The sequence below is a fragment of the Theropithecus gelada genome, chromosome 3 (assembly GCF_003255815.1).
Source record: "Theropithecus gelada isolate Dixy chromosome 3, Tgel_1.0, whole genome shotgun sequence".
In the NCBI taxonomy this organism is placed as follows: domain Eukaryota; kingdom Metazoa; phylum Chordata; class Mammalia; order Primates; family Cercopithecidae; genus Theropithecus; species Theropithecus gelada.
In genome coordinates, this window is record NC_037670.1 from 87137545 (window position 1) to 87144730 (window position 7186).

Consider the following 7186-nt stretch of genomic DNA (forward strand, 5'->3'; position numbering starts at 1 on the left):
GTTCAAGTTCATGTAGTGAGATCCTTGACTCTGAAGCAGCGTTGTCCAATAGAAGCTTCTGCAATGATAGAAATATTCTATATCTATGCTCATCAATACAGCAGCCAGGTCACATGTGGCAGTTGAGCAATGGAAATGTGGTGATATAACTGGATTCTAAATTGTATTACTTTTTACCAACTTTACTCACTCGAATTTAAGTTGAAATAGCCACATGTAGCTAGGGCTACCATATTAGATAGTAGCTCGAGAACCTGTATTCTTTTCTTTGCCATGTTTTCTGTCTTTGGTGAGGGATTCTGGAGACTGAAAGAAAGGGAATGATCATAAACTCTAGCATCTTATTTTGATGGATACAAACGTTCCCCTCTGCCGCCACCTGAAAGGGATTCCAAGGGGTTACATGAACCTTGCACAATCTGCCTGTAAAGGCTGTTAGACTATGAGATACTCTGATTTTTCTGGCTGTTTAACTACATTGTCCCAAAAAATACCCTCCAAGACAGGCTAAACCAAACTCACCCAGTTTCTTTCTAGCCATATGGTCTTATGACAAACATGACTAATTCCTGCTCTGTTTGGTTTGAATCTTGTTAATCTGCCAGTTGGTTAGCACCCATTACAAAGCAGCTTTTATCTGGAGATTCTCATTAGCATGTGAAATTAGTCTAAGTCTAAACTTCATTTTGCCAAATCCTCCCTCAGTCTGTTCTTGAAATAGAGTCTGTTCACAATAGAGGTTTTGTTCCTTGACTGTCAATAAGGTCAGATAATTAGCTTAAAAAATTTTTAAATCAGATATTTAGCATTTTTTTTTTTTTTTGCTACAGTCTAAGCTTTGGCAAAGCTAGTTTTTTTAAGTTTCACTTCTGCAATAGAGAAAAATGTCTGTTGCCCAGTAAACAAATAATTTCTTATTGTATCAATTTGGTTTCATCAAAATAATTTTAAAATATTCTTTTGCTAAATTTCACTTGACCCGCTGCTGCTTCTAATTATTCTCTCACCTCTAACATTTTTCAACATTGCCAAAAAACCTTCTTGACATTGCTTTTCTACATTTTCCCACCAGTAATGGAAGGTAACACAAAGAATCAGAAATGGCTGCATTAAAATTTTTAAAAAAATAAAATTATACTCAGGAGGACAAGTATGCATATGTGGTTCCCTTAATTATTTATGGTTTATTTGTTTTAAAGTAACTTTGTATTAGTTTTTCAAAAACAAAACATGTTATTCAGAAAACAGAGAAAAATCAGAAGCAATTACCCCAAGACTTTCTAGAATAAGTAAAATTTTAAAAAGAGTCTTTTGAAAAACTGACATTAGGTGACCAACTCCTTATTTGATCAAGTAAGGACAATGAAAAGACAGAGAACGAAAAGGAACAGCTTCTCTCATCATCACTTCTACGGAGAAAGGATATTAGTATACTAAAAAAAAATTTTAGCATAAAGAATAACCAGTTAGACTAAACATATTTAGTTTTATAAAAAGCATGATCATTGCAGTGTCCTCTTTTTCTCAGTTTTGACCCAGACCTGGGGAAAATGTCATGCGGGAAAGCATTTGTGGACAATAGGTATAGAGAAAACATAAAAGTCCCCCTAAGTCCCACTTTGCATGGCTATTCTATTATTTCATTACACTTTACTGGAATAATGATAACCGTGTCTGTGAAAGAAGGGACTTGCATTTTCCTTGGCATTTCCTGCTATTCTGTGTCTTGTCTACCTCTCTTTGTAGAGTGTTTGCAAAGCCTGCCTGAAGGTAAAATAACTGCAAGTGAAACATGAAGGTCTTTTTCCATCTTGTTGCCTCTCCTTTTAAAATATTTAATAGTGCAACCAAAACAAGACGGGAGATAAACTGAGCAGGAAATGTGTGTCACTCAAAGCCCATCATTTTCTCTGTCCTGGCCATGAATAGTTATTAAGTGGTAGGAGACATTATGGTACACTAGTTAAGAGCTTGGGCTTTGGAACCTGCTGATCTTAGCACAGCTACTCACCAGCTTGGAAAGAATCTGAGTCTCAGCTTTACCATCTGTAAAATGGGGATACCTAAGTCTTCCCACCTATTGACATTCTTGTGCAGAGTAAATGTCAGTTGGTCAGCACAAGATCTGAATCATAGTAAGGGCACATTGAATGGCAGCTATTGTTTGTTTCATCTGTAAGACACTGGGCACTGGGTCGAAGGAAGGTAAAGGAGCTTTTGTGTTTCTCATTGTGTGTGGTGCATTGTCATTGCTCACTAAGTATCAATACTAATCATCATAGAGAGTGGGTGGATGCTCTTTGGAAAGGGCATGAAGGGTCTGTGCAGGGCAAAAGTCAGACGCTTTTGATGTGCTGCTGGGTCATAGCCGGCTTCTTAAAATCTCCAAATGACTCAAATTCGCCTCCTGCCAAATGTCGATGTTCTCTGAGGCGCAGGATCCAGAAAGGAGAAGCTGAGAGAAAGCTCAAGTGTGGGTGGGACTCCCTGGAGAAAAGCCGCCCGAGGAATGCAGGGACCTGGGTCCCGCATCATCAATCGCCTATTGAGAAGGTGTCCCAGATCTAAGATGCTCTCTGGGAGGGCTTAGCTTTCAGAAAAGACAAGTTCTAGAAAGAGATTTGATTGTTGTTTGAGGGAAGGTAAAGATATTTTAATTTTTTAAAATTTCTATCCCAATTTTGTCTTTGCTGAGGGGCAGAGGTGACAGGGAGAGATGGAGCTGGTCACAGAAGGACTGCAAATCCCAAACTACAAGTGTTCTGGGATGTAGTGGTTCCCGTGTCTCATGTTCTAAATGAGTATCATTTTATTGTTTTTTTATTTTTGTCCATTAAAACTGGCTTGGTTTCCTGTTGGAAAGTTTTTGGTTAAAAGATCATTTTGCTGCAGATAACACTCTCTTCTCCTTCCTTAGCTAGGAAAGAATAGCTGGCAGCCTGCGGTGCCCCAGATAGTATTGTTTGAATCTGGGAACAAAGATTGATGAAAACATTTGAGCCATAATTTTGACAAATTATTGAACTCCCTTAAGCTTCAGTTTTCCTATCTTTAAAATGGGGATAATAGTAACACCCAGCTTATAAGGGATTTGGGAGGAACAAAGGTGACAGTGCTGGCCAGATGTGGAGTGCAGTGGCTGAGCAGAGACAGCCCGGAGTGGACATTAGTTGATAATAGGACAAGACAAGTAGAACCAGGCTCGATGTCTCACGATTTATGTCGCTGGTTTCTGCTCTTCAGACAGCACCAGGGCATTTCCTTCAGTCACAATTTTCTTCCCTTAGGAACTCTGGGGGGCATATGCTCCCCTCCCAATGCCCGCCTCCCAGTCAGAAACAAAACTGGGCTTTTCAAAGAAACAACTGCTTTCCCTAAGTACAATCTTCAAAAAGTGGTGCCTTCTCAACAAATTTTAGGATATGTTGACTTGAGATTTGTTATATTTACGGTGAGAAGATATTAAAGAAAGCCCTGAGAAATACATCAATGGAACACAGTCAAGGTAGTCAAAGGGTGGAAACTTTCTTTTTCTTTCTTTCTTTCTTTTTCTTTTTTGAAACGAAGTCTCACTCTGTTGCCCAGGCTGGAGTGTAGTGGCACGATCTCAGCTCACTGCAACCTCCGTCTCCCGGGTTCAAGCGATTCTCCTGCCTCAGTCTCTGGAGTAGCTGGGATCACAGGCACCCGCCACTACGCCTGGTCAATTTTTGTATTTTTAGTAGAGATGAGATTTCACCATGTTGGCCAGGCTAGTCTCGAACTCCTGACCTCAGGTGATCCACCTGCCTCCACCTCCCAAAGTACTGGGATTACAGGCATGAGCCACCGCCCCCCGCCAGGGTGGAAACTTTCTATGTGTGCATTCCCTTGCCTGTACCTGGTGTGGGCCCTGCCCTCTGGCCGACCTCGCCCTCAGCTCATCCCCATTGCTATTCAAACACTGTCATCCTCCTTGCCTTCTTGTGCTGGGGACTCATTTTCTTTTTAGGGTTGAGTCATGCCTCATTTGGAACCTGGGACTATGTAAGCCCTCTCTCCCATAGTTGTAGGAACTGAAGGCAAAATGAGCAAACATGCTAGAAATAATAAAGTGCAAGAAAATGATGCCTGTTAGTAAGTGGTGTCTTTTTTGAGTTTTCTATGCATGGTGATTGATTGTGTTGCACCTTTCGCATTTCCACCATTGTGATCAGCACTCATGGAATGGGGGCATCAGGCTCTGAGATGCATTCTGTGGCTATGCACCAGCATCTGTGTTTTGGTTTGTTTTCACTTTTCTTGTTAAAAGCAAACTATTCCACTATGCAGACAGAGTGTGTAGATCTCGTGGACATTTGATCTGGTGAATATGCTGTTTTCCAAGTGCCTCCCAAATCGGGCTGTGTATTAGAAAAAATCGGAGGCACTGATTTTCAAACAATTCTGGATCTTGTCCTTGAGGATAATTCTGTGGGTCTGGGCTGGGAACTAGGAATGCTGTTTTTATCACTCATCCTGGGAGATTCTGACAGGGCCAATTCACGGACCAGCCTTTAGGAACTGCTCCATCGGTGACAGCCACACACACACACACACACACACACACGCGCACACACACACACTCACTCACTCCTCTGCAGCAGATAATAAATCCCTCCATGGGATCAGAAGCTCAGGGCCTCCATTTTCCAAAGGAGGCCGCCTGCAAGAAGATTTTGATGAAAAACAAGCCAAGCCTGGTTCAATTCCCAGGGATGGAGTTTAACAGTGACTGATCGCTCATCATCTGCTATTTGAGTGTCATAATAAAGACAAATGGGAACTTGGGAAAAGATCTCTCTATAACTCACCTATAGTAGTCAGTGCACTGCACTGTAGACCACAGGGTAGGCTGCTGAGCCCAGAGAAGGGCAGTTATTAGTTAATAGGTACGCACTGAGCTTATAAAATGTTTTATTAAACGACAAAATCCTAAACATTATACAGGGTCCTGTTTTGTGGTCCGTATGCTGACTAAAATTCCCAGGTGACTTTAATGAGCAAATGGCAGCCCATTAAAATTACAGTAGTTTTGCAAAGAAAATAGGTCTCCAGGGGAGGACGAAAACGCACCAGGCTGCTACTGTGTTGATAGTTGTCCCAGGAGCTCCCTTCTCTTCCCCAAAGATTGCTGGTGGAGGAAAACCTGCTGTTCTGAAAAATGTTTACCCCCGTCTGGCCTGTCCTCCTGTGTCTGAGGACACCGCTTGCTTTTGCTAATCAGTTCCTAGGCTTGCTGACCTTGAAACAATGAAGAAAACAACACTTGGTGGGTATTTTGCTTCATAAAGCGAACATTTATAGTTAACCCCTGGGAAAGAATGAACTTGTTTTTCCATATTAGTATAGCAACCTCAGCTTTCTTTCCAAGAGACTATATTGTAAAGCAATAACCATGTACCTCTATGAAGTTATCAAATTATAACTTGTAATTTATATTTTCATTATATAAATTATAAGCCTCTTCTTTATATTAGAGGTCACTAGGAATTTTGCTTTGTTTTGCTCTCAGAAAAGGTACTGTTTCATGCAGACCAGAGGGGCGGTTTCTGCTCTTCTTTCCCCAGATATACTATGAACATGGTTCCCACTGTCTTAGAATTTATTCCCCAGAGATGGCATCTTGAATATTTCTTTCCAATGCACATCACCATGCAAGCATCCTTCATACTGAGGTGTGGGAAGAGTTTTTCACAGCATGTGAGATGATAAACCTTCTATTTCAGCATTTGTATGTAATTTACACTAAATATGATGTTCTATAACCCTTACCATTACTGGTCCCTAAGTGGACCTCAGCATTCAATGGATGAATGCTGAGAGGCAGCAAAGCTGCATGGACCAAAAAGGGACCAAGAAGGGCAAGGGTCAAGGAAGACCTAGATTCCTCATTTTTGCCCAGTCTTCATCTGACTGAAAACACACCCCTGTGTGCAAGTTTTCTCTTTAAATCACCATAACCCTCTTCCTCTCCTCTTTTGGTACTTTTTTGGTGAAGTCTGTCATTATTTAGTTACCCTTTAAAACATCATCTCCTTCTGAGGCTTTCTCTAACCAGCTACTATCACTCCTGTTGCCCCTGCCAATCACTCTTGATTTAATCACTGTCTATTGTATCACCTTTTTATATTTCTGCCCTAATACTTGCTACTCGGTGATATGATCATGTTGGTTTATTTCCTTGACTATTGTTTGTCTCTCCCCATCCCTGTCCTTAGAATGTAGGAGCTGGGGCCTTACATCTCTTGTTCTTCATTGCATCTCTAGCACCTCAAACAGTGCTCAGCACAGGGTGACAGACAACAGCATTTGTGGAGTGAATAATCTGTGGAAATTCTTTTTTTTTTTTTTTTTTTTTTTTTTGAGATGGAGTCTTGCTCTGTCACCCAGGCTGGAATTCAGTGGCACGATTTCGGCTCACTGCAACCTTTGCCCCCCGAGTTCAAGCGATTTTCCTGCCTCAGCCTCCTAAGTAGCTGGGATTATATGTGCCTGCTACCGCGCCCAGCTAATTTTTGTTTTTTTAGTAGAGACAGGGTTTCACCATCTTGGCCAGACTAGTCTTGACCTCCTGACCTCGTGATCCACCCACCTCGGCCTCCCAAAATGCTGGGATGACAGGTGTGAGCCACCTTGCCCGGCCAGGAAATTCTTTATACCACCATCACATTTGATCTGACAGTATGCTTCCTTTAACCAGTTATAACAACTTGAGTACAACCAACAATAGAATTCTTTAAATTTGGTGAATGCTTTAGAGTTCTCCATTATTTCATTTATTCCTTAAAAAACCAACGGACAAGAGGCATAGAAGCATTTTTGTAGCCCAGAGCATGGTGGTTGTCACAGGCTACCTTAGTTGACCCTTGATACCATAGACCTGTGGTCTCTTGTATAGTTAAATTTTGATGATGCTATATTTTGATTGGCAAGGTGTTGATAACTTTCACATTAAGACTTTTCTAAAATCCAATTCAGTAGAGTCTCTGGAGAAGGGCACTTACTAAAGACTTGAAAAAAGAGATGGTTTCCTACTCCTCCTGCCTCATCTAAACTGCACACTCCAAAGTGGAGCTAACTCTTAAGTCCTCAAGTTCCTCAATCTCCATCCCAGCCCTCTAAGCTTGCTCCAAAGTTTTATTTTTTGGCATTCCCCTTTCTTATT